This window comes from Dipodomys merriami, unplaced genomic scaffold (assembly GCF_024711535.1).
Source record: "Dipodomys merriami isolate MVZ:Mamm:240054 unplaced genomic scaffold, mDipMer1.0.p SCAF_9, whole genome shotgun sequence".
Lineage (NCBI taxonomy): Eukaryota > Metazoa > Chordata > Mammalia > Rodentia > Heteromyidae > Dipodomys > Dipodomys merriami.
In genome coordinates, this window is record NW_027206512.1 from 59,962,303 (window position 1) to 59,989,252 (window position 26,950).

Here is a 26,950-nt window from a genome sequence, read left to right on the forward strand (position 1 = left end):
TAAAAGAAATACCTGTGCCAATGTGTGTCTCTGTGGTATTTTCCACTTGTTTGGTCTGTTTCTTGCTACTCTGAAAGTACATGTAACTTAAGGAATCTGTTCTAGTAGACATAAATGGACCGCTTTGAAACAGCAAGTTTTTTTGACGTCTTTTGTCTTTTCTCCCTTAATTAGAAATGACTTACAATTTTTCAATACTGTCAGTCTTTTGTTAGAAAACATGTGCTCTCTCATCATATTATCTGTATCCTAAATTTTCTAGCAGATGTCTATAATTTGCCTCTTTAACATATTTCCCTTAATCTCATTCTGCTGTTGCACTTTTAGTTTCTCCAAAGTTCTTCTTTAGCTCACCCTCCTCACCATCTTGTTAGTCTTGTTTTCATCTCATCTAAAACACTACATGATATATCTTTTTTAAAAATACCCATTTCCTCACGTAGATAATTGCCAAGAGTTTGCTCTTTCTTTGAGCTTTCATAATTATCTTTGGCAACCATTTCTCAAATTTCTCCATTGTGATTGTTGTCATTGTTTGGGATCATCTTCATATCGTATTTTATAGTTTCCCAAAAACTATTAAAGCCCGACGTTTGCCAGGAGATATTAAGTGTGAATGTTCTTTGATCCTACTTGGTTCTATTCACCTTCTTTGTTCCAGGACATAACCCTACACAGGTTTGATGTTCATAGCTCTGCCAAAATCTCTGCATGCTAACAAGCTGGGTGTATTGTGGCTCTTGTGGACTGACATGGCATTCTGCCCAAGTTCTTCCTGGGGTTTTGATGAGATGAACATTTGGTGTATAGAGAAATGACCAGCAGTCTCCACAAGTATCGTGACCAGAGTCTGTCTGTTTCTCTTCCCCTTAGCAAAAGTGCAGGAACTACACTGTCCCCTCAGAATTCTAAACATCACTGAATTAACACCCTGTCCTAACATCACACTCCAGTTTCTGCCCAAATAATGGCCATCTCTAACACGCTAAATCAAACAATAATGGAAGAGAGGGGCCACCAATGCCTGTAATAAAACAACGCCCTCTTCATAATGATGGCTACAAAGAACACCAGAAAGAGACACCCCAACTAGCCATCTACAAGAAGACTCTTCCTCTCACTGTTTTGTTTGAAATGGTTAAAGCCATTTTGAAAATCAAATTGGGGAAAACCCTAATAAAATAAGAATATGTAAATAAAATCCAGATTTTTCTGTTTCACTTGAGCTACAGGAAGGGTTAGCATGTCTGCATGTGCTTTTTTTTTTTTTTTTTTTGTCGGTTGTGGGCCTGAACTCTGGGCCTGGGCGCTGTCCCTCAACTCTTCAGCTCAAGGTTAGCACTCTACCACTTGAGCCACAGCGCCACTTCTGGCTTTTTCTGCTTATGTAGTGCTGAAGAATCAAACCCAGGGCCTCATGCATGCAAGGAAAGCGCTCTACCACTAAGCCACCTTCCCAGCCCCCTGAATATGCTTTTTATGTTAGATTTCTGAGCTGCCATAGCAAATTGCCCACAATTTATGCAAGAGAAATAGTTTTGGCAAGTCAGAAGTCCTAAATCAAAGATCCACATTCACTCTGACGTCCCTAGGGAAGAGTCCTTCCTTGGCTGGACAAGTGTATGGTGGCTTTCCTTGGTCAGTGTCTGCACCATTCCAACCTGTGGCTTTACCTTCACACGGCCATCTTCCTCTGTTTTCCTTCATGTTCTTTTCTCATCTAGGGACACTTATTGGATTTGGGACTTTCTAGACTTTCATAATTATAACTGCAGAGAGCCTATAATTATAACTGCAGAGATTCAAACGGAGTCACATCATGGAGGTTGTAGTTAAACATTCAGTTCTACCAAGGAATCCAGTTGGGGATATAAAATTCAGGGGTAATAAAATCCATGAGATTCCATCAAGAGGAGGCACAATGAAAGAAACACAAATGGTCTTTCCCACCTCTTTTCCATAGAACATCTCCTCAGTAACAAGTGACACCCATGGAACATGCTCTTTAGTTTCATTAGCCTTAATATTGGCAAAAAAGTTTTCCCAGATCCAGCCTTCAGTGAATTCTCAGGCCAACTTTATGGATGTCTGTTAAGTTTACATTCTCTTCTAAGCCTCCATAGCTACTTTATTGCACATTACGGAGCAGCAATGCCAGGGGCCGTTAGCAGACTCCATCTTAAATCAGCAGTCAGTGATCAACTTTATCAGCTACAATTGAGAAAACCAGGCAAAGATGAACGTTTTTATTTTTGTCTTTAAAATAAGCTCCTCTTTCCCTCTATATTTTTTCAGCTCCCATCTGCTCTCCCCTAAACCATCAATCACATGGTGACTTTGGAGGGAAGGAGGAGGAAGATGGGGTCACCATATGCATATTGAGTGAGAGGCTGCATCAGACTGAGCCAGCTCGAGCCAGCCACTGAGATCTTTCAATTATGAGCTCTGAAGCTTTCATTTGCAAATGTTGATTAAATAGTGAAACAATTCCAGGTTAGGAAAATGTTAGTAATCAGCACTACACAATAGCTATTGTCGTTGATTTGTTTGTTTGATGAAAAAAAAACCTAATTACTGCATATTCACGATCGTATTATGGTTGATATACCACGTTAAATGTGAAAGAATGAAAATTTTCTGAAACAAGAAAACTCTCTTACTCCCAGGAAAATTGAAGGAGGGGGAAAACAGATAGCAGAACCAATACTTCAAAATTTTCCAGTTAAGCTGTGGAAACGAGGTCTAGAGAGGAAGATGCTTTGTCTGTGCTCTGCCATGCTGTTCATTGACAATAGGTGATCTGGATACCTACCTCTCAGACTGTTGTTCTCTAGATAAATCATGGTAAGCCCATTGGGAGTGTATCAGTGTCTATGTCAGTGTTTTGTCCATAGGTTTACCAAAGACACACAACTACCTCCCGCAATCGCCCTCAGACAGGAAAAATGGAGGTGTCACTGATCCATGCTCTAGGTCAAGAACGAGATCTCAAACTTACTATCTCCACACATGTTCCGTGGACTGCACTGGGCCTTCAAAGGCAAAGATGGCTCTTCATCCTAAGCTTTGTGCCACTTGGAGGGGATCAACTTGACTGTACTTTATGATAAGGGGAACTAAGCGTGTGGAAGACATGGGGAAGAAGCAGGTCGTGAGAGAAAAGTGAGAGGAAGATTAATGTTTGAACTGAGGCTCAAGAGCAGATATTTTCCAGGAGGCTAGAAAGCAAATGGCATTCAAGCAGAAAGGAGAGAATTAGGTGAGGAGAAGAGTTATGATCTGACACCACACATGTCAGCATGGCTCCTGGGAAAGACGTGCTTTGGAAAGAGCCCTGGAGATACCCAGATCAGATTAGGGAGGCCCATCTCTCCCAAGGTAATGAAACTGAATTTCCCACACCCTGGCCAGTAGGCTAGTAAAGACTTTTAAACAAAGAATACAGCCCAGGCTTGGGCACAATGATTCATGTCTGTAAGCCCAGCTATTCAAAAGAATTGTGGGCCTGGCCAGACCAGGGAAAAAACATGAGATCCTATCAGAAAGCTAACTGTAGAGTCAGGTACAGTGATGAAAACCTGAAATCCCTTCTACTTGGGAGGCAGAAATCAGAGAGATCATTGAGGCCAGCCTAGGGGAAAAAACTAGGACAATTCTATCTCAGCCAATAAACTGGGCGTGGTGAATAATGTTTACAGTCCTAGCTCTGCAAGAGGAACAAGTGGATGGGGTCCTAATCTGAGACTTACTCCAATAAAAAAAAAAAAAACAAGACCTGAAAATAAATAAACAAGCCATAACTTAGAAAATGAAAGGTCTTACATTCAAGTGAGGCTCAAGTGGCAGAGCACCTGCTTAGCAAGATTGAGACAATAAATAAATATACGTATACATATATGTGTGTGCATGCATATAGTATATGTATATGTAGTGTGTATATCAATGTGGATATTTATATGTACAGTGCATATGTGTGTGTGTTTTATGTATGTGTGTACATATATACACATACTTAGTGTATGTGTGTGTGTATCCACATCTGTGTGACACAATTAAATTTGTGTCTTAGAAAACTAACAATGTAAAAATGTTGCAATTCAAATACTGCCTCCCTGGCAGGTAATAGAAAAGAAAGCCATAAAGCCCCAGTAGGAAGAGAAATGATGACAGACAGGGCTGAAAAATAAAAACCTACCTCTCATTTCCATCTCAGTGTTGCTCCAAATAGCCTAGCATAGTCACTGCATTTGACTTCTCAAGATAAATAAATACACATCATCTTAGTGTGCAGTTTCCAAAGTCTGAAGACCAAAGGAAAAACCGAAACATACCTTCCTGTTCCCAACACCCAGCATCCCGCCATTTTTCCTGTGTACAGTACAAGAGCCTGGAGACAGAGACTAGCTAGGTCTAAGGCCCAGGCTGTCAAGGAATGAGGGAAAAGCGAAACAACTGACTTTCAGAAAATAGAACCGGGAGAAGAGCTACCTGATGGGGTGTTGGAACCCTGGTCTGGGGTAGCCTGATCTTTAGTGCCATTGTAACCACTGGGTTTTACAGTTTTGTTTGAAGCACAAAAAGGAATCAAAGGCAGTGGGTGCTAGGGGGGAAACGAATGTTTAATACCATCTAAAACGAACTCTCCTTGAGCTCTCCTCCTACAAAACACTGCATAGGAGCGTCCCTGCAGAAACAGAGCCGCATTCAGAAGGAAGGTTAGCATTCTCTTTGTTTCTCTGCTTCAGCCTCTGAAGTATTCAGCTAATGCTGTCTGCCATAAAACAAGGAATGGTTGGTCTCCTTTGCCTAACTATGCTGTCTCCCTGATTTAAGTACTTTTTACCTGTGAATGTCCTTGGCTACTCCTGAACTGTATTTTGTCCCATAAAAGGCACTAAATTCAAGACAGCTTTGGCTCTGTGTTTTAGTGAAGGGATCTGAAGAGTGCCACAAGGCCTGCTCTTCCCTTCCCAGGCCCGACGAGGTTCATTTCAAATGTCACCTCCCTTCAGCATGCAGCAATCTTTCCCCGGAAACCCCATCACATTCAGCCTCAGTGCCAGGGACCTCCCTCGTAGCCTCTGCTCCCCACTGACCCCCAGACTGGGCCAGAGTGCTGTGTGGTGGAGGGTTTCACCCCTTGTCTCCATCGAACCCACTTCCACTTGGAAGCCACACCCCGCACAGCAGCCAGAGAGCTCTTCTGCAGATACAAGCCCAGGGACATCACCCTCACTCACCGCCCAACCCGACTTCTTCCTCACTGGCTTTTCTTTGCCGGCAGAGTCTAAGGCCTTGAAATGATTCACACAGCCTGGACTGACCAGTCCCGTCCACCATGTCTCTTCTCCATGTTTCCATTCCTGCCGTCCCTGCTGTGGTCTAAGGCACTGTCATCCGTTCCCTTAACCAAATATCCCCTAAACCCATCTCCCTCCCTCTACCATTTTGCCTCCCTAGTTCACACACAGCATGCGATTTCCTGGGGCTTGAATTCAGGGCCTGGACACTGTCCCTGAGCCTCTATGTGCACAAGGCTAGCACTCTACCACTTGAGCCACAGCTCTGCTTCCAGCTTTTTCTGAGTAATTTATTGGAGATAAGAGTCTCTTGGACTTTCCTGCCTGGGCTGGCTTTGAACCACGATCCTCAGATCTCAGCCTGCTGAGCAGCTAGGAGTAGAGGCATGAGCCACCAGTGCCCAGCTCAGATATCCTTCCTAAAGGACGAATCTTATCAGGCCCTACCAGCCTAATGTCCTTCAAGTAGGTGTTTGAGGAGTTGCTCCAGGCTACTGGACAGACCCAGTCCTGCCTTCATTGTACACACACGCATGCACACACACACACACACACACACACACACACACACGCACACACACACACACACGCACACACACACACACATATCTCATCTACAACACGAAGCAGTTTTGTGGTCCCGAAGCTATCTCCTTTTTTGAAGAGCTGCCTTCCCCTGAACCCCCTGAACCACTCCTGCCTCTGACAGGCTAAGTCCTGCTTATGTCACTTCTTCCAAAGAATTCTTCAGTCAGGTCCAGACAGCCTAAATAAAGAAGCTATTCTTCTCGTGGTTCTAATTATATGGGCTTGTTAACTGTCTGCTGTATGACAGGTTTGACCAGGTCACCCCCATTGCTTGCAGTCCTGTAAGGATTCCTCATTACTCCCAGACATGAGGGTCCGACCACCTCTCGAGCCCCACCTGTCCTAAGCTCTGCCTGGTCTCGGGTGGAGTCACAGCCTCACTCCCGCAGGACCAGCTCGTGGGTCTTTGTATGTATTGCTCCTTTTGCCTGTGTTATCCTTGGTATTGTTTTCTGCTGTTGTTTTCCTTCTTTGTCTTTTTCTCTCTCTTTTTCCTGTTCTTTTTCCTTTCTTTTCTTCTTTGTCATCAATTATTCGTCAATCTTCCACACCTATCTTGAGTGTTTTCTGTGAAGTCTTCTACCATGCCCCCATCTTATCTGTACAAATATCAATGCTTTATTCCATGTCTTCGTTTATGATTTTGTCTGACTCCGATCTATAAACTTGTCAAGGATATGGCCAAGGTGCTTATTCAGCTCTCTTTTCCTAGTGCCTTCTTCATTCAGAGAAGTTGGCTACATTGTCATTAAGTGAACAAATGAATAAACAACTCCATCCACTCCTGAAGACTCTATAATTTTCACCTGTCTGGTTATTGTCCCTCCTGATAACTACAGCAAATCAGGTTCCTTTGTCCTCTAAGATCTATGTGACCTTTCTTGGTGGGTCTTAACTACCTGATGAGCACAGACAAAGCCAAGACATTTCTTTGTCTCTACCTTTATGCTGTGCGCATAGAAGTTCCTCAGTGTACTTTTCCTGATTGATCGTTTCTGTTCAATCTATTACTCCTTCTTGATTCTGCAAGTTACTGAAAAACTAAAAGAAAGCCTTCTCAAAAATCAAACAAGTAAAAAAAATCACAAAATGTTCTTTTCTAAAAATAACATCTCCCCAAACACTCAAGGCAGAACTGTGCATTTTCTCCTCTCCCATTAATGAAAGATGCTGCTTCTTCGGTTTTCATTTTGTCTGCATCATGCCTGTGTTGCCTGGAGATTTGTGGCTGTTGTTTCAGGGAAGATCAGATGACAACGGGAGATGGATGATCTCCTTGATTAAAAAGTGGCACTCAGACACATCAGCTTCCTTCATATCACAGAGGAGAGGGCTGCTGCACAGCTGGTGCCGGCTGCCGGGGGCCTGCGGCCTGGGCCACATCAAGACGGCCTGTCCTCCTCATCAGACCTTCCCACCTAGGACAGTGCACTCACACAAGGTAAAGATCAAAGCCTCCACGAAGGGTTAGGATCCGCTGTTGATTGACTCAGAATGATCCTCCTTGGAGAGACAATTAATGAATTGGCATAGCCCCAGCCGGCCAGCCCACATCCAGATCCCAGCTCCAACAGTTTCTAGCTGGGTGACCCCTGAGCATGGGCATTCTCGGCCTCTGTAAGCATCCCTGGTATCATTTGTAGCACGGAGATGATGCCAACGCACCTCGTGGGATGGCCAGGGATAGGGGGAGGTAAGGCAAGGCATGGCCTCACCTGTCAGTCAGTGTTCCCCAGCGGACCTGTCATCACCAGGCAGCCAGAACCTACCTGTCATCACAGTGACTAGTGACCGGGCAACTCCAGTGTGCCATATCCTGTGCTAGTTGTTCACGTATTAACGTGTTGACTTATACATCTCAAACTAACTCTTTAAGCAGGCATCATTTTTTTTTACATGGTCAGTGGAGAAACTAAGTTTCTGGAGAGGTAAGTATTCATTAGCTCACAACTGTGCAGGGGATCTATTTGGTAGAATGAAGTGACTCACATTCCCTTGCTTCTCGGTTCCCTGTCCTAACGGGTGAGAGAGATGATCACGACTCTGAACCTCATCCAATGCACAAGGCTTCCAGAAGGAGTTGTAACCCAGAGGCTGGATTCCCACCAGTACGGCTGGTTCAGACTTCATCCTCCCACCAATGAGCCCTCAGACATCCCCTGTCCACAGAAGGGTAAACAGAATACAAAGTGCTTCCCCATCACCGTGCAAAACTAAGCAAGAGCTGCCCTCTTGTTCCTGTGGGAAACACCCAGCCTATAGACATTCGGGGAAAAAACTGTCTTCCACACGGCAAAAACCCCTAAGCCCCTTAAAAGAGTACTTACTGCTAACTCTTCTGCAAAAACAAATCCAAGCTTTTATTTTTACTTCCCATTAAATATTCCATCTAGCTAGCATTTGTGGGGCTTTATAGTCCTTGCTGGTCAATCCTTAACTCCCAAGAGCACTTTGCTCCTTGGAAAGTCGTGTTAAGAAATGGAAGAATGCCTTGAGCTCCCTCTAGAGGTCACAATAATGTCACCAACACAAGCTACTGGTTGTGATGGGCAAGGACGATGTCTCCTTCATCATTATGTGTTAAGAGCCCTGTAGGAATGGATTTAAACCAGCATACTCTTCTCTGAAAAAGTGAATAAGGCCAAACTGAACACCTTCACAGGTTCCTCCACATGAGCACAGACATCGGCTCTGGCCAATCGAGAAGATGGTGACTTGGTCCCTGGAGTCTTCTGACCTTCATTAGAAAGAAGGAAGGAACCAGTCAGTCAACCCAAGGTGGGAGTTATGAGGTCGTAACTGACCTCCAAAGATAGGAAAAGAGCATGGATCAGTGAGAGACCCTGCAGATGGACAGGGACCACTTGCCTCAGATAAACACAGCAGCCGCCTGAGCACGAGGTCGCTGGAGACTAGCAACTCACTGGCTGCCTTTCCCACACCCAATCCATTCATGGGAAATATTTGGGACCTGCTAAATACATTTTAGAATAATCAACACTGTTAGTATACAATTCGCATAGCTGCCTAAGGCTAGCCAAACTAAGTGCTCTATCTCCTTATGAACACAGATTGCACCTGTTATCATTAGAATTATGTCTCTCAAAGAGATATACCCAGTTTTTAACCCCAGCCCCTGTGAAGGTGATGCTATTTGTGATCAAGGTCATTGTAGACATAATTCAGTCAAAAGGAGGTCATACCAAAGCAGAGTGGGTCTAGTGGCCTGTGTTCTTATAAGAAGACGAAATTCTGGATACAAACCCGAAGAGACACACTGGGAGAATGTCCTGTGTCGTTGAAGAATGAGACAGAGCGATGCAAAGGAGCTAAGGATGCTGGACTCCACCAGAAGACAGGCTCTCTCCTCAGTGTGTTTGGAGGGAGCAGAGCTCTAGTTTGGGCTTTGGCCTCCACAATGATGAGACTGAACATTTCTGTGTGTAAAACCACCTGCCTCATGATGACGTGTGATGGGAGCCTTAGCAAACTAAAACAGCAGCTGATTCCTGTCTCAGCACAGCAAAATGAAACTGGGAGGGCACAGAGAGGGCGCTGCAGCCTCCGGCCTTTCCAGAAGAGCCAGACGACGCCCAGTTATCTACACTGCCTACAGTTCCTGCCTGAAGATGGAATTGGTCGTCCTGTGAATGGCGCTGGGCCTCAGCATTGGAGGGAAGAAGTCTTCGGACCAAGCTCTTTAGTCACCACTACGCTTTTACTCTGAGGAGTTGATGAAAGCAGAAAGAGGGCAGGATTATAGACATAAGTCGATGCCCTTATCAGAGATACTGAACAGCAACTTCCTCTCTACATCTTCCAAAGAGAGGAAGATAGGAAGAAAGGAACAGAGAAAGAGGAGGGAAGGAAGGAAGGAAGGAAGGAAGGAAGGAAAGAAGGAAGGAAGGAAGGAAGGAAGGAAGGAAGGAAGGAAAGAAGGAAGGAAGGAAAGAAGAAAAGAAGGAAAGAAAGAAAGAAAAATAAGCAAGCAAGTAGCATGCAGGCAGGCATACTTCCCACCAACACAGAGAATTTCAGACACTATATACTCAGGTTGTAGAAATAGCTTATCTTCTATTTAAGGGCAATAAACGGTCTGCTTGGTCTATTAATCTCATCCGCTTCCCAGAAGAAGGGAGTTCATCATATCATATGTAAATGACAAAGTGACTCCACAACTTCTCTTCCAAGTCCTATCTTTCAAGAGCTCTGTCCTTCTAGATGAGGAGCTTTATGAGAAAGATCCTTTACTGTTTCAAAGTCCATGATACCCTCCCTCTCACCTGCACTCTGACAATGCCTGGGGCTGGGAAGAAGAAAGCAGGAAGCCTTCTACAATTGGCAAAATCCAAAACCTCAGAGATCATCCTCTCCATCCTCCTGCCAAAAACTGGAACTATCAAAGGAAGTATGTTCTCAAATCTTATTGATCAGTTAACATCGATCAAAGTGCTTTATATACATATCTGAAAATAGAACAGTGAAACCTGCTGCAGTCATTTTCAGAGGTTGGGAGAAAGGAAGGAGCAGAGAGAGGATGAGTCTGACCCAATATACTGCCAGTAGAAATGAAACAGCCTTGTACACCCAACAGAGGCTAATTTAAGCAGAGAACATTAGTCAAAGTCTCAATCACCCATGTAACCCATCGTGCAATGACTGAGCTTCACCCAAGCCATTGTGCTATTCAACATCTCATGTTTAAAACTCCTCTCAGTTTAAAGTAAGATGAACACAGCACATTGTTTAAATCTACCTAGTAGCTGTCACCATACAAATCCTGACTCCTTGCCATTTCTTCTAATCCAGCATTGACCTTGAGTTTATGAACTATTTGCTGACTCTAGAGATAGCCTAGTACATTTCCTAGGCCCTGTGTTTCCTGGAAAGCCCTATTCAGCCTGAGTTTGCACATTCAATCTGCACAATCATCCTGCTGAGTATAGTATCTGCCCCAGTGACCGTAGCCCCATCCTTCTTGACTGCTCACTGTAGCCTCTAGTTTAACTGACAGACAAGGCGTCCCACGAGGGCAGCTTGGGCTCTCCGAAGATCCACTCTCAAGGGCTGTTTCAGAAAGAAAGTCTTTGTCACTGCAGCATGTAAGTTTGATGGAGAACATGAGCCTTGGAGAGAAATGGCCGGGCCTAAGTCCACATGAATATCGTCTATTATATAAGCCACCAGTGGTGGTTGGAAGAAGAGGAAATCAGAAATGAGACGGGAGCATAAAGAAGAGAAATAGGCAGGTGGGTGGCCCACACATGTGATTCTGGCATTCAGGAGGCTGAGGGAGGAAGGCCATGAATACAAGGCCAGCCTAGGCTAAATGGTAAGACCCTGTCTAAAACAAACAAACAAATAGGGTGGAAATATGGGAGCCGTGGCTTTTATAAATGAGCCTGGAAAAAGAGCAAGGAGCTACATTTCAAATACCAAGAGAGAACCAGTGGTAGCAGACAAGTACCTTGTTCTGATGAGAAGGTAATGAAGACACACAAAAGCACAGCACACACAGCACACACACACACACACACACACACACACACACGTATGCACACGCACACACACATGCACACACACATGTACTCATACACACACATACACACACACACACACACACACACACACACACACACACACACACACACACACACACACACACACACACATGCACATGGGTTTCCTAAGCTAGGTATCCAGGTTATGTGGATGAGGCCACCTGTTCGGTGACTTAGAAAGAAGATAGGAGTGTTCAGGTCCCTGGCGCACATACAACTTCAGCAAACCCAGATGGATCTGGTGACACTGCGTGAGGGCAACTGAGAGGCTTAGGCGAGTTCTCCGACACTGTAGATCACACTGTTACCCAGGAACATGACATGGAGGGACCAGAGGACCTTGGTAGAGCAGTTCAGGCCAGAAACTAATTTATCTTGGAAGTGAGTTGTCAATGGCAACTTCTCTATCTACCAAGAGGACTCCTGGCAGGAGTTCAAGAGGACGGTTGCTAAGGAATTGGGGAAAGCACCAATTCCAAGCAAGTAGATTATTCTATTCTCTCTCTCTCTCTCTCTCTCTCTCTCTCTCTCTCTCTCTCTCTCTCTCTCTCTCTCTCTCTCTCTCTCTCTCTCTCACACACACACACACACACACACAAATCTCCCTCACCCACCTACTGATGAGGAGAAATGGAGCGTCAACAGTCCAAGGCGCACTCCATTCAGATCACTTTGTATTTGGTGAAATCGAATGGCACTTGCTTGAGGATTGGTATTGCAAGCAAGGATGTGCAGTGAAAGCTTCTCCCATAGTAGGGTGAAGGGAAGTCCCTGAGGGGGGAATGGGAGAACTGGATTCTGATAGCATCTGCCTCTGTGCCTCTCTGTGCATTTGTACAATGTTATCTTTTCTGCCTGTAATGCTTTGTGTGTGCGCTGGCACCTGCCTGTGTATGTTTGTGTTTATACACAGGCCCCGCCTTTTGCACGCTCAGTGCCTTGCAAAAACATTTAACATTCCTCCACATGAACTGCGATTTCCGAGTCCTTGCAGCTCCCCTGTCCCCACAGCTCTGAGGAGCACTGGAAGGGCTGTGAAGCATCATCCTGATTAACCACAAGGAGTTAGACACACCTCCTTCACAGCCCGCTTTACTCTTTGGCCTGTGCAACCTTGGACAAGTCTCCTCCTTGGACCTCACAGCTTCAGTTGTAAAGCAAAGATATTAATTATACCTACCTACAGAGCTGAGTGAGGATTTGAAGAGAGACTATGGAAATCATTTAACACAATGCATGAGTCTTAAAAGGGGGGCTGGCGCAGCATTTTTCCAGAAATAACTATCAGCCCAATTGCTATTATTTTTTTATAGAAATATGCATTCCCATATTAAAACCCTGATCTCCTAACTTCTTTATGGAATCTGTTATTAAATGGCAAGGTCCTGGAAGACAAGACCTTGGATTGTCTCTTCCCTTTATGCCCAGTCCTCTACCCATTACCCAGCTATGATGCTCAGCAGAGGACTGGCAATGAATGAGATGTCTCAAGTGCTGCATCACTATCCTGGCTACAAACTGGTCATCTGGCTTGAGTAGGATTTGCCCCCTGTCAAACTCATGTTGGAGTCTTATCCCTCTTGTGAGGTATTAAGGAGACAGTGCCTAGAAGTGGGGACTTTGGGAAGTGATTACCATGGCTGAATGCTGTGAGCTCCATAAGAAGAGAAAGAGCAGAGCACGCAGACACACACTTCGCCTCTCCCGCTGATGCCCTGAGGTACTTCAAGACTTCACCAGCGAGACACCATCACTAGACCCAAGCCCATCCTGGATCAGAAACCAGGACCCAAAAATAAGGTACTATTTTATTAACATCAGAAACAAAATTAAGAAAACTGAATAGCTTTTCAAGTCTTGACGTCTAACCACATCTTCAGAAATTCTGATGAACTGATCAAGAAAGGGTTCTTGGCATTAACATGACCGCAGGGGCTGTAGGATTTGAGCCCCTCCTTGCATGGTCTTCAGGATCAGGCTGGCCAGCGATCTTTATTTCATGGTGAAGCTGTGTTTGTCTACAACATGATCTTAGGTTGGGGCCTTCTACACAGGAGAGAATGGAAGGCACCCCCACTGCAGATGGGGAGAAGTGGCCCTTAACGCACTCATTTAAGCAACTTTTCACTCACCCCAACCTGGTGCACAAAGCCCAGCATCCCTGAGAACGTATCTGCTGGGATTACAACCATCCTTTCCTGATCACACTGACCAGCATGGCCTAGCCTGCTGCATCCCCCAAAACACAACCATCCTTGCCCAGAAATTTGACCCAAGACAGATTGCAAGTGTTTTTATTTTATAGCCCAACTCAGGGAACTCTCAGCTCTCAGTGAAAATCATTCTCAGACTTGCAGGATAGAGAAGAGAAAATAACGCCTAAAATATATAAATAATTCAAGGCCGAGTTTATTCACGATGCTGTGTTTTCTCCAGGCAGCAGTTTGTATAATCTCCCTTACACTGCCAGTCGGGCATTTATTACTGCAGACAGCCCGTTAGAAGCTGTTTTGATTTGTGCATCTACATTCTATTATGGAGGTGAGTTTATAACACACTGCGGTTTCTGCTGCAGCATTGTAGGAGGAGAATTTTTTTAAAACAGACAGTGGATAAAAAATTAGAAAAGTTATTTCTGCAAGTGCAGAAGAGAACAAGGGCCAAGGGCTACCTCCTTTAATGGGATATTTAATTCATTTTCTGGAACACAAGCAAAACATACACGCACACACACATTCATATATGAAGACCTGTCTATTGATTCATTTTCTCTGCAGACAACAACTGTTTAGCAAACACCTACTCAGTGCCAATTCTTCCTTTTCCCTTCTTAACTCATTGCATTAGAAGACAGGATTGCTTCTAATAAGAAAAGGAGGCAGGATTTGTGTTACAAATGAATACTGGTACAAATTTGGGTTACAGTCTGCCAGGACTTTTGTCATCCATATGACAGGAACTTTGCCTACACTACCTTATCATAAGGTCAATCCTTACAATGATCTCATTTTATCATAATTGCCCTTCATTTTAACCACTAAACAGAAACAATAGTGTCAGTAATTCTAAGAGATATTGCATCCATTCTCCAAGGTAGCACAATTAGTAATCAAGTCAAGTTGGAAACCTAGTCCATCGGAGTCAAGATCCCACAATCCTAACCACTATAGGAATATACCTTGAACCTAAGAGGTTTGCTTCACAAAACCATAATACCCACCTTGATAAGGAATTATACCTTTCTTAAAGGAAAAGATCATGATCATTTGCCTTTCCCCCTCTTATCGAACAGTGGAATAGGAAGAGTCAACTTTCCACAAGATCTTGAGTTATTTTCCCATAGCAGAAAAGAACTAGGTGATGGAAGGGCCAGGTAACTGGAAAATCTTTTGTTTTTGTTTTGTTTTGTTTTGCTTTTTGTCAGTCATGGGGCTTGAACTCTGGGCCTGGGCACTGTCCCTCAGCTCTTCAGCTCAAGGCTAGCGCTCTACTACTTGAGCCACAGTGCCACTTTCTGTTTTCTGTTGGTTTATTGGAGATAAGAGTCTCACAGACTTTCCTGCCCAGGCTGGCTTTGAACCTCAGATCTCAGCCTTCTGAGTAGCTAGGATTATAGGCGTGAGCCACCGGCCCCCAGCATCTGGATAATCTTTTCTCAGCTCCCACAAGAATATCTCAGAATATCTTAGGCATTGTTAGTCAGAGTAAGTACAGAGAAGACAATCTCACTGTATTCAACATGGCACTGTCATTCTTTTGCTCACACAAGCACCAGAGTCTTCAGGTAATTCCTATTGTTGGCAGAAAGAACATCAATTCTGGGTCAAAGAGGAAGGTATGAATATCTCATCAATACTCTTGCAAAAACACTGAGTCCTGACTCTGATTTGACCCAATAGGAAAATGTGAGCAGAGAAATAAATGGCTGCTCCATCCAAAATCTACCTGTGGAAGGGCACAGAGTTCCCCAGTGGGTAGGCTGTCCAGATCCCATTGCCTAAAAGCAGCATCTTGCTTCTACCCCTCCACTGTTCATTTACTACCCCCAAAGAGTGGCCAGATGGAAACTTACCACCTGGCCTATAGACTTCTAGACTTGGGACAATACCTTGCAGAATGTTAGCACAAAGCTGTGGCAGTACGTGGCAGGTTTGAGATCTTGAGAGAAGGAAACTCAAGCCTTCTGGGAAAAACAGAAAAGATACAGAACTGGGCAACAGAGCAAGACCCTGTTGCAAGGCAGCTGCGTGAGAATGATGAGCCTGCTTGATGTCCCTGGTGAAAGGAGAAATCGAGTTCCATATGACTAGCTCACCTTAGGGAGGTTAGAATCCTCCTGGAGGAAAAGGTGGAAGAGAACCTACTATGTTGGAGAACAAGGAAAGATGGAGATTAGAAGTAGAACCCACATTAAGGTACAGTTGGCTTACCTACCAATCAATAATGTCTCCGAGACTGGAACATTGAAGTCATCAGACCAGCATTCTTCTCCTATTTATCCAGAGTTGGGATAAAGGTTAGGAAGAGAGCTCTAGGCTCCCTTCTTACCATTAGAAGTCAGCTAATCTTAAAAAAAACATACTATAATATGAAGATATAAGCATGCCTTCTCTCAGAGAAGCCAGTCAGAGGAACAACAACTTGGAAGACGGGTCAAAAACACAGCAGGGAAATATGACAAAGTAGACAGGCATATTGTCTAAAAGGATTGAAAGGTAGTTCTTCACTCAATATAACCTGGTCCTCTTGGGAAGCCAATCTGTTAGGCACCAGTGGTGATGTGTGGGGCCACATTTGGGTGCATGAAACAATTCAGAAGCAAAGCCAGGGGAACAGATGCTAAATCAGTCATCAGAATAAGACAATAGCTGAGAAGTGAGCCAAATGGGAGACATAGGAGCAGAGAGTTGGGGTGGGGGCGAGGGAGGGTGCAGGAGGGAGGAACCACCAGACAGGACCAAAAGGGAGGTGGTAGAGTTCACTCAACACAGGCCATTTTCCTTTGCAGGTAGATTTCTGCCTCCCCCAGAGAGCTGTGGACAGCGTCCAAGTGAGGCTGATGACCTCCTCGTTTTGGTTTCTTTGTTCTCTGAAGGCATGTACAACTGCATTAGTATGCTCAGCAAATGCTTCCCTTTGTTGTAGCAGGTGCTGCAGGAATTCAGAACAGCTGATGCTTCATAAAACCCCGAGCCTGCCGAGAGCCCTGGGAGGCTAGGAAACCCAAGCCCCTGCCCTTCACATCTGTCCATCCATGGAACTGCGCCACCGCCCAGAAGGACCTTTAAAACTATGTTTATTGTACTTTGGCTTCTTATTTTAAGAGGGATCTGCATTCATAGGGGGAACGATAGAGCATGTGGTACAAAATAGAGAAGAAAATAAAAACGAATTCTTCATCTTTCTACCCAGTGACAGCCATTGTTAACATTTCAGGGAGGAGCCCCCTCTCCTCTCTCACTCCCTCTCTCCCTCTCCTTCTCCATCTCCCTCTCTCGCCAATGCAGTGTGTGACAGGGTATGGGCATGCCTATGCCTAAATATATTGTAAATATATGAAAAGCAAGGAGAACTTTTCCTATTATTCCAGAATTGGCCAATAAAGCTCCTTTCAAAAGTATATTCGTTAAGAGTCACACATTCTAAATAAAACTCAAATGCTTTCCTCAGGGAATCTGATCCAGCTAATGTGGATATGGATCACAAGAATTGAAATCAGGGTCTCAAAAAGACATGGGCATTCGCATGTGCATTATAATGGCCAAGATACAGAACCAAGCTAAATGTCCATTGACAGATGAACTCCTATTTATGTGTATGTATATGTATATATATATATGTGTGTGTGCATGTACATAAATACATATGTATCATATATAAGAATATCATTCATCTTTAAAAAGAAGGAACTGGGCTAGGAAGGTGGCTCAGTGGTAGAGCGCTTGCCTTACATGCATGAGGCCCCTGGGTTTGATTCCTCAGCACCACATAAGCTAAAAGAAAAAAGCCAGAAGTGGCGCTGTGGCTCAAGTGGTAGAGCGCTAGCCTTGAGCTGAAGAGCTGAGGGACAGCACCCAGGCCCAGAGTTCAGGCCCCACAACCAGACCCCCCAAAAAAATGTAAAAAGAAGGAACTTCTTCCCTTTGCTATCTCTAGGACATGATGCTAAGTACATCAAGTCAGGTACAGAAAGACAAATACTGAATTATCTCACTTTCATGTGACAGCTTAAATATTCAGATTCATAGAAGCAGAGAGTAGAGTGATAGATGCCAGGGGCTAAGAATGCTGGTCCAACGATATGGGCTTTCAGATATAATGGAAAAAATAAGCTCCGGAAGTCTAACATACAGCCCATGGCTAACATTGTGACATTGTATCCTTATGATTTCCTAAATATATGCATTTGGTTTAACATTCCATCACAATATAGTACTAACAATAATAACAAGAATGGTACAGAGAAGAGGAAACTTTGGGAAGTGATGGACACATCCATGATCTTGCTAATAGAAATTTGCTTCATGAGTGTATATCTACCCTACATTCATTAAGTTGTGCACATGAAATCCAGCTGTTTCCTTATCACTCATACTTCAAAAGGATAGTTTGCTTTTGTTGTGTTATTATTGTGGTCGTTTTCATAAAAAGGAGGCTGGACCACATTGCTATTATCATTCAACTACAACCGGCCCAAATGACTTCCCTCCATGAAAGAAGATTAGAGAGAGGCGATAGTCCATGATTCTTGGTGAACATGCTGGGCTATCTAAGACCAATGTCTTAGTGAGGAAGCAGTCTGTCCTTCCCACTGCCATGGGAGAGAAGCAGCAACCTTCCGGGAGCCCAGCCGACACTAAAGAAATGCTGGTCTTGATCCATGAGGCTAGGTAGCTAAGGAAGAGGACCTGGGGAAACCTGTAAGAAAACCCACAGCGCTAATTACAAGAAGGGCTGGAAATGATCAGCTAAAGCTGGCTTTTCTCTGCAGTAGGTAGGCCCCTGAAGAACTATAGAAAACTGACAGTACACCTACCAGTAGGAAGCTAGGGAGATGGCTGTCTACTATGAGGAAACTTAAGAATGTATGTGTCAATCAAACAATCAGTGAAATTTTACACCGGTCCATGTAATAAGCAATGTGTGTATCTGCCTTCTTCCTTCTCCTCTTTACAGCACACCTGCATGAGGGAAAAAGGAGTACTGTTCCCAGAGTCACAATAAGGGAAAAAGGGCACAGAACAGCCCAGATATTTCCTTCACATCCCCGAGGTCTCAGGCCTGGATAACACCAGAGGAAGAGGAAGAGAGGTCAGTCTCTTAAAATTGAAGAGCCATGTTGTGATCAAAGAGAACAGGAAATCATGGAGTCTGCTATATTATGGGTAGCACGTGGGATTTGATGTGGCATCATTGGTATTTACCAATGAGGGGGATATTCTTCGGCATTCATAACCTGAGAAGTTGACGTGTTTTAATATAACCAAGAATACACAGGTAGAATATGCATACATATAAAACTGGGCTAGTCTGGGCAAGGTAAAATAGGTCCAGAGTAACTGTTTTCCACACCTCTGTCTTTCCTCCCTGGTACCACGACCCTCCCTGCTCAGACCCTGCATGACATCTCTTGTAGCTTGGATCATCTGTACTCCAGCAGATCCCTGTCCCATCTCCCAGCCAATCTGATGCTCCTCTCTTTCCCGGTTACCTCATGCCTGCCTCAGGCTGGGGAGCCCAAGGGAGAGAATACAGCGGCTTGGAGGCCAGTTCCTGCGTTGTTACTCATTTCCCTTGTCCACCTCTCCCCTCACTCTCTAGCTTGCCAGCTCTCTAAACTGGTTGTCAGGTATGGTGATGACTTTGTACCCTGTCCGTTTAGCTAAGTGAGACCTTAACTACCACCATTTCGTCTCTATGAAGATCCAGACCCTATCCGGCTCTCCTCCCCTACAAATCTACAGCACAGAAATTATTGTAAATTTTTTAATGAATAGGAAAAAAATAGGGAAATTGTGTTAAAAGTCTCCAAATCATCCATCCATTTCATGGCTCAGAGATAGATAACCTGAGGAAACATTGCCGTTAATCTCAGTAATAATTACCATGTCCAGATTTGTCCACCTGTATCACGGCCATGTACTGAGCGCATTATATCCATTTGTTTCCATAACAACGCTAAAACTTTTGTCACTGTCTTCATCTAGGAGATGGGAACTGCTGGGCCTGAGTCCTTGGCAGAACCAGAAAACAAACCTGTCGATTAATGGTTTCCTATGTGATTCTTAACCACCCCACAACACAGCTCCTGGAACATTTAAAATAGAGCTATGGCCTCAGGGGCATAGGGACTGCGGGAGAGAAAAGTGGAAGAGAGCCAAGGATGCCAAGAGGCAATTTCTGGTATTCTTTCGGCCTTATTGCTGAGTATTTTTCAGGAGTGAGTCACAAGGACAAAAGAGCAGAGGCCTTGCTCGCTTTGTTTTGCAAACCATACAGTGTATAATGAGAATAATTATTAGTCATCTGTGAGCTCTGTGATGCTGGGGCTTAGTCATCCAATAAGTATTATAGATAGATCACAAATCCCTAAGCCTCTGGGTGGAGAGCTGAGCCCCCTTACAGCATTCTTCATCAACTTTCAGACTCGATGGTGTTGGAAATGACTGCAGACACACTGGAGAAGCTGTACATCCATCCTTCTGCATGCTCTGCAAATTTGCCTTTCCACTCAGGCAAGATACCCCAAGGAGTTATAAGTCTTGAAGAGAAAAGGAGTTTCATCCCATCTATATTTGGAGAAATTCTGTCCAAGTGAGAGGGAGAGAGAGAGAGAGAGAGGAAGAAGAAGAAAATGTGTGAGCTATGCAAATAGATTAAAGTTTGAAAGTCTGACAAAAAGAATCTGCACACTCTCATACCTAAAGCATTCACTTCACCTTTCATTTTGTGATTGAAGTATACAGTGACAGAGATGAATGAGACATATTTGCCCTCCCCAAGGATTGTATAGCCTAGCAGCAAGACAGAAACAGCATTTAGGCAACAGACTCAGAGAAGTTACTATGAGCGTTCAAGTGAGATTGAATCTACACAGAAGAAGAGATGAGATGATAGCGAGGCTGAGCATTTGTCAATGCATAAACCTGTCCAAAGTGATAGGGAACTGTGAAATTCCAGACCAGCTGACTTCATGATTGAGGCTAGATAGATGATAGATAGATAGATAGATAGATAGATAGATAGACAGACAGACAGACAGACAGACAGACAGACAGACAGACAGACAGACAGACAGACAGACAGATAGATAGATAGATAGATAGATAGATAGATAGATAGATAGATAGATAGATAGATAGATAGATAGATAGATAGATAGATGCACCATCAAGAAAGACACATTAAGGTTTAAATAACAAACCATTCAGTATCAACTCATTTAAACAATAAGCAATGATTATCTCATTTACAAAGGGAGTAACCAAACTTCAAAGTTATCATTTCAAAGACATAATCCCAGGCCCAGTTTTCCCTATCCTTCTATTCTGAAATCCCCAACAGATTTTCTTAGTTCCCTTTTTGTAACAACTTCTGCTCCAATTCCAGGCAACACAGGCAGACTCAACAATATCCAGAAAAGAAAGCATGTCTTTCTTTTTTGCAGTAAATCTTTTTATAAGAAAAGAAAGTATTCATAACAACCGCAGTTGGCTTCCCTTTATATTTGGGGGGACAAAACTGGGACACTGTGATTGAGTTAGGAAGACCTGAATAAAAGAGCATGTGAACTGCCCCTGGGGGACAGTCCCCAAAGCATGAAGCACATTTGTCGTTTAGGTAACTGACTTGGTTAGCACATTAGAGGTGCAAGTTTGAAGGGAGAAACATATCAAGTCCTGCAAACCAAATTCTTTTTATTGGAAATTCTGAGACAACCCTCTCTGGATTGAGTGACAATTACTTTAGGGAATATGTCCTTTTTCTTTGATTGAGCCTATGCCAAAATGCTAAGAATTCTCGTCCTGAGCCAGATAGAGCCAAAGGTCTGATGTGGAGCCCACAGAATATGTAGGGCTACCAAAGGCCCAGTCGGGATGGCGTTAGAGTTCTTCAAATTGCTTTGCCAGCTGCTTCCCCAAGAGTACTCTCACTTTTGAAAGTTGTACTTCTTTATTGACCCTCTCCCCTCCAATGTCATACTACTTTTTGTCATCTATATTTCCTGGTATTCTACCTTTGCTTTCAAGAGACTAGGCAAAATATGGATTCTTGAGCATGCCTAGAAGACACCTTGAAAAGATGTAGACATTTTTTAAAAAATCTTAAGTTGGTTTGAAGATAGGAAAACGGAAAGTTTGTAAGACCTTTGAATTCATTTGCAACACTCCTAGAAATTTATGCCACAAAAATAATTTAAATTATCAGAAAATCTTAGAGTACAAAGATTCTCGTCAAAATCTTATTTATCAGCCTAAAATGTATAAATTATGTTGATCTAGCTTTCAGTTCCTGTTTGTGTAAAGTGGGATATATTCAACTAAGGCATTAGAATCAAATAGGTGATTTTGCTGGCTTTTCCCACTGCTTATTTTGTTTTGCTTTTTTGTCTGGGGATAAAAACCCTGGGCACTGTACCTGCTAGGAAAGTCCCTTAGCAAAAGATATACTTATAGCATATACCCAAGTTGTATTTTACAGTATTAAGTGAAATTGGTATTAAATTTTATGTGCAAAATATTCATCATTATTAATGCCAAACAGTCCAACTACTTAGAAGGAAAACAACTATGAGTAAAATGAAAGAGATCCAAATGTGCGTGAGCGGTTGCTATGGGAAGTGATCCAGGGGTCCATTTTTTTTCTGGTGTCTATAGTTTGACATTTTCTAAAATGTTTGTAATGAGTATAGATTGTCTTTATAATAGAGAAACACAACAAAAATCACTGATGGATTATGTGATTGATTATCCTTATTAACTCAATCCTGCCTATAATTAATCCATATTACAGCTGGTGACAGCAATAAATCCAGGTGTTCAAGAATGAACCCCACTGGCATAGCTTGGACTTCCAGACCTGGCTTTATCTAACCAAGTTTACTTCTCAATCTAAACTCTTCTCATTGTGGTCCAACAGATAAGGATCCACAGCTCTCAGGCTGTCCTGATTGCTACGTCTGTTAAGCCAGGTGTTCCCCTTTATAGGCCTTTGTCTCTCTCATCACCCTCTGAAGCAACCAATGAAAACGCTCGATCCAAACACAACATCCTTTCCCGTATCATAGCCAAGTTATCTGAGTTCTCAGTTTCCATAAAAATGAAAATAGTAACATGTACCTTGCTTGTACCATAAATCCTAAACAAAAGTGTGAGGCTAAATGTCTGGTAGGCATATGTGTACACACACATGCACACACACATACACACACACTATTATGGCATTTACTATTTTTGTTAATTTTTTTCCTCTGAATCCCTCTATCCCCAACCTGCAGCCAGCTCAATGCCTGGTACATAAAAATCACTTAATTTGTAATTTGGGGAGTTATCATTGGCACTGATGATAATACCAGACCCTGGCAGATAAGGACTCAGTGTGTGATTTTTTTAGGGACTTATCTACACAAGAAAGCACAAAATAAGAAGACAGTTGTGAAAGAGAACTTCCTCCCGAAACGGAGTGAGAGCTTTATCCACTTTGATCAAAAAGAAGCTTTGGAAAAACTGCCCGCAGGCATCTCTGTAAGTGTTTATACACAAAGCAAGAAAAGAAAAGAAAAAAAAATCAGAAAGAAGATGGAAAGTTTTCTTACTCTTTCTTCCCTACTCCCACACCAGGCCCCTATCTCAAAAAGGAGGATTCGAGGAGGATTTGGTTGTGTTTTTAAATAGGCTTTTGCACATTTTTCAGAACTCAACTAGATACGAATGCATCCCCACAGCTGAATAAGCACAGTGAAGATGGAAGATGCATCCTGGGGCCCGCAAGTCCAGTGAGACAGCTGGCCCTACAGCTTGCGTCATGTCTCTTGTTTGGTGAGGACGGGGAAAGGAGCCCAGTATCCTCTGGCCGGCATCGTGCAGGGTTAGCAGCCTCAAGTTCATTCTGAAAGGACGGCCATGAGGCTTGGGAGACTGACTGAATTCTACCCTGTCCACCCAGCTGCCAGTCAGGAGGGTGGTGATGAAGAAGCTTTCTTTTAAAGAAGCCAGCCTGCTACACAGGCCAGGAAAAACCATATTCCTACAGTCTGGAACCTGGGAAGCAAGTTTTTTAATTCAAAGCAGTTAAAAAATAGAAGTAAAATATTGTACAAGCTGAATCATTCTGTTTAGTAGATGCTTTTAAGACGGGAAATGTGAAAAAGAAAAAGTAAGTTGAGATTCCAGAGCAGCTGAGCTATTATACGTATAGAACATGTTTGTATTTTTTTTTTTTTTGGTCGGTTGTGGGGCTTGAGGCGCTGTCCTTGCGCTCTTCAGCTCAAGGCGAGCACTCTACCGCTTGAGCCACAGCAACACTTCTGGTTTTCTAGTGGTTTAATTGGAGATAAGAGTCTCACGGACTTTCCTCACCAGGCTGGCTTTAAACCTCAATTCTCAGATCTCAGCCTCCTGAGTAGCTAGGATTACAGGCGTGAGCCACCAGCACCCAGCTAGTGTGTTTGTATTTTCATGATACTGTGGTTTGAACTCAAATCCCCACACTACTTAGCTTGCTTGCTCAGCTGGTGCTCTACCGCTTGAGCCTTGCGTCCAGTTTGCAACTTTGCTGGACAACTGGAGATGGAGTCTCAAAAACTTTTCTGCCTAGGATGGCCTTGAAGCATGATCCTCAAAATCTCAGCATGCTGCATAATTGGGATTACCATTGTTATCCACCAGTGCCTACCTAGCCAGAACATCTTTTGGTTCAATGAAAAGATGTGTGTCTGATAAACTGTCACCCAAATCCATTAAATTATTCATTCATTCACTCAACAAACACTCAACAATGAACTGCTTTTCATTTGCCTTTTCATTTATTCACTCAGTAAACATTTACTAAACACAGGATAGACACCATGTACTGTCCTGTGTATCATGAAGAATATAAATTGCAAGGGATTACATCTGTTGAATTATTACAGTGTGCCACAGAGTTCTGAAGTGACACAACTATCTGAGAGTAGAGAGCAGATTGTATCCAGGGGTCTGACCCAACTAGCCATACCTTTGACCTCAGACTACCACGCCCTTCAGGATCTGAGACCCAGACAGAAAGATGAAAATCCTGACCGCAGGGAGCTTTGCCTGGAGGAAATCTACCACATGTGAAATTCCTGCGGCAAGACTCAGAGAAAACGACTGGAGATATTTGGAAGAAGAAGAAGAAATGAGTTCTTCTTTAGTGAAGAAGGAACAAATCTGTTTAGACGTGTTTGGCTTTGAGGTGACTCATGATGGACAAGCAGAACTGAAAAGCCTCGGTGGGCAGAAAAGAGATTCTAAGCTAAAGGAACCGCATATGGCTATTCTTCACAAAAGAATAGAAGGGGTGAGAGAGAGCTGGCAGTTCAGTTAAGATTGAAGGCTAAATACACACAAAGAGCAAAAGATGTTCAAAGCAGAGGAAAAGCCAGACATGGAAATTGAAGCAAGTGTGTATATGATGTTCTAAGGTGAGGAAACAGAGAAAACACATTTTGTATACTTAGAGGCTACTCAGAGGCTGATGATTCAAACCATTTAGGGAGGTAATCAAGGCAGACTCAGAGCACTCTCTATACAAAGCTTTCCTTTGGCTAGCAGAGCCCTCCTAGCTCACCTTAAGCTAGACCGCTGCATCCAATGAATGGCCTCTGTCACCTCTTGCTGGGTAGAGACAAAGAGACACCAGGATGGCAGTGAGAAGTCACTTAGCCTCAGCCTCCTTGTTTCTGTGCTCATTTCTCCTGAGTTGATGTTCCCAGATAATATTCATTCGGTTAAAATATATTCCACCATCACTTGCTGGCACCTGATAAGAGTATTTGCTTCAGCACACTGAGTGATAATGCACGTATTTTAGAAGTCTGCAAGACAGAGGCTCCATTTTCAACACTAACAGACATAGCAAGGCATCCTTCTGGAAGCTAAGTGAATCCCATGCATCATGGGAAGCTGTTGGGTTGATAGCAGCGTTCAAAGTCTGGGTGTGAGACTGAAGGAGTCTCTGCTGTACGGATCTGCTCTCGGGTCTGATGTGGAAGCCCCTGGGGGGTCCTCATCGGAGCAGAGAGAAGCAATGGTGTGGGGCTCACACTGTGTACCTTTCCAGTTCACGGTGCTCTTGCTTTTGACTGCTTTCTGAGTCCTTTTCCCCTTCCTGGAGCCTCATTGTGGAGCAGAGGAATCACTGCTCTTGTTCTGTCTGTCACGATCTGTGAGAGGATTTTCTTCAACATGGGCTAGTCCCTGACAGGTGCCAACCAATCCTCTCTGTGCTCCCACAGCAAATGCGTCCATCGCTCTTCAGGTGAAAGCAGAATGCATACTACCATATAATCAATTAGCAACATTGAGTCCATGGAAGAGAAGATGGGGACTGGGGAAGAGATGTAGGAAATATAATTAATCCCCAAGATATGCACACAAGAGGTTTTTCCTTTGTTGTTTTTGATGTACTATGCGATTTTTTTGTTTCCTTTGAATGTTCTTCCCCCTATGGTATATCCCCTGTTGATACTGTATTTAATTTTTCATACCCTGCATCTTGTCTATACAGTTATCTAATTTGGGGAGAGATAGGGAAATAACAAAATGCTGAAAAAGGACACAGGATGACCCATTGCAACACTGATACTCACAAGACACTAGGCTGGAAATGATCTTTACAACTTTGGTAGGGGGCAGTGGGGGAGGGAGATAGTAGGAGAAAAACAAAGTGGGGGTAACAATGTTCAACAAAAAATGTACTCATTACCTTACTCATGTAACTGTAACCCCTCTGTACAGCATCTTTACAATAAAATTAAACTAAAATATAATATATATAGTTAATATGTAAAGATGAATTCCATGTGACTGCAAAAGAACTTCCAGTAGTTTGCCTAAAATGTGTATATATTGGATACTAAACACTGTGATAATTAAATATGTTATTACAAAAGTAAAGCAAACTCTATACTATTATTGACATTCGTGCTCCCCTGTTTACCTAAAAATCTCAATTACTCTGGAATCTCAAAATGATAAGAACTCTCTAATAAACAGAAACCCAAACACAAATCAGCCTCACTCTGTCTCCCAGCTCCCCGGGGTATACCTGGCGTGGCGTGCCTGAAGGGCTCCTCTGTTCATTTCCCTGGGGGCCTCCAGGGAGGAACCTCAAGGGAAGCACCCAACGGAATGACTCTGTCACATTTCACTGAGGATAGTGGAGTGGTGTTCTACCTTGCTATTTCTAGCTGTGGCCCTTTGGAATCTATAAGACTTTACTGGGCTAAGTCGCATTCAGACACCTCCACGGTCTGACACC